Here is a 2,215-nt window from a genome sequence, read left to right as displayed (position 1 = left end):
CACAACAATTAAGATACACTTGAACATATATATTTCAGATATTTTTGCGCACAAGTATTAACTATATAGCAGTAAACAAATATCCAATTTCTTAAGAATAGATTCAATGTATCATGGCAAGAAAACAGTTAAAGAATAATGAAAGAAAGAACAGTGCAAAAATGATTTTTATCCTGGTTCGTCTGCGGTCCACTGGAAACTACATCCCGGCCCCATCTTCTGGATCAGGGAGATTTTCTTTCTTCACAATATTGAATTAAGAATACAATTACCAATTCAATTTACAAGCACAAGGGATCCTCTCTTCTTGATATATAGGATCTCTAAAACCTGGTTTGACTCGCCTCTTGAGAAAACATCTCTCGCGAACTAGCCCCAACCAAGAATCTTATCCTCAAATCAAGACCTCCCTACCTTGGTGAAGAACTTCAATCTCTATGGTGATCTTACACAACGAGATAGATCCAGACTACACAAAACACGTTAAAATCAAGGTACACTAAGCACATAATGCTTAAGATATTATAATATAAAGACTCCAAGATTAACCCTTATTCTAATCAGTTGAGCCATCAATGAAATAGTGAGTTAATCAATTATCAGTATACAAATGATTTCTTTCTATCAAAATCTAATGCATGATCATTTGAGCAATATTAAAATGAACATGAAATTATGCAGAAACAGAAAACATGTTATTGCAGAAACAACATGATCTCTCTTCTCACACATGCAACTCTCTTGCAGAAAAACATTAAAAACACGTTATGCAAATGCTTTCTAAAACAGCCTAAACAAATAGAATGAATGCTAACGAGTTCTGAGTGAAGACTCGTATTTATAGCATGGAGAATAAGTGGTTTAAGTCGTTGCAAAAACAGTTAAACAGTTAAGCAGTGACAACAGCAGAAACATATTTCAGTTATAACATAAAACAGACTCGTTAATCAATTAAGACTACCATTTAATCTATTAACGGACTTACAGAATGACATACAAGTCAGTTAAAACAGAAAACACATATTCAACAGAAAATCAGGTATGTTAATCGATTAAGCTACCACGTTAATCGATTAACTGGAGCAATTATGCATATGTTTCAAAAGGCAAACTTCTCATATGTTATGTACAATATATATACATGCTCTACCAATTATATTATGCCTAATATGCACATATGACATGTATGATATATGCATGAACATACGATTAACTAGATGATGTATCTCATGAATATGATAGTTCAATTAAGATGGCTTAAGAGACTAGCATCTAAGTTCACCTAACCTATACTCACTTACTACGGCACACATCTCAAACTACTTAAATTATAGACTCAATTTATATCCTAGTCTAGATATGACCAAATGAGCATAGGGCATGTTGATTGTTGAGCCATTTTCAAGCTTTGTTAAACCCTTGTTTTCATCAAAAACATAGGCTAAGATATGCTAGTGTTATTCTTGATACTTTGCATTTTCAGTCTTTACTTTTATTTTAAAATTAAATACTTCTTTAGTTATGATTTATAAAAAATATATTTATATTAGAGTCAACACATTATTTAATACTTGCACCAACTAAGTCCATTACTACTATTTACTAGGCCACTCTATCTATTCTATTTCTATACCCCACATCACAATACATCATTCAAACTTTCATAGTTTTTTATGGATATGATGTAGTTTATTTTGATGCCTAATTTCTCATCATTTTCTCCACAACAAACAACTTTTTCTTTCCCCTTACCAAAGAGAGTGTTAGGTATCTCCTCCAAGAGTTTCATTCTAAATCTCATTAGTTAATTACAAAACAAATAAACAAGTTATATAATAAATACTACTAACAAATTCATTTAACACTTAACATGTAATAAACATCTGAATTTATATTTCCTATTTGACATTTACAGTCCGCAGGGTAATTTATGAAGGAAGATTATCCTATGAGTACCATATCAATCTTTCTTAATTAGTAATTTGATTATGTTACTTTCATAAGCAAGAACATAGAGGTACATATCAGAATAATAATGTAGAACTATATAAAATGTTATGAAAGTATAGGGGACTAACAAACATATTGGTAGTTCAATATGCTGCCAATAGGTACATTTTACAAATCAATAGTAGATGATGATATGCCGACAACGTAAAAAAATTTACAATTTAAACTCTCATTAGAAAGTTAAAGATTACATCAAAATAATATA

This window comes from Lupinus angustifolius, chromosome LG02 (genome assembly GCF_001865875.1).
Source record: "Lupinus angustifolius cultivar Tanjil chromosome LG02, LupAngTanjil_v1.0, whole genome shotgun sequence".
In the NCBI taxonomy this organism is placed as follows: domain Eukaryota; kingdom Viridiplantae; phylum Streptophyta; class Magnoliopsida; order Fabales; family Fabaceae; genus Lupinus; species Lupinus angustifolius.
This window is presented reverse-complemented; position numbering follows the sequence as displayed.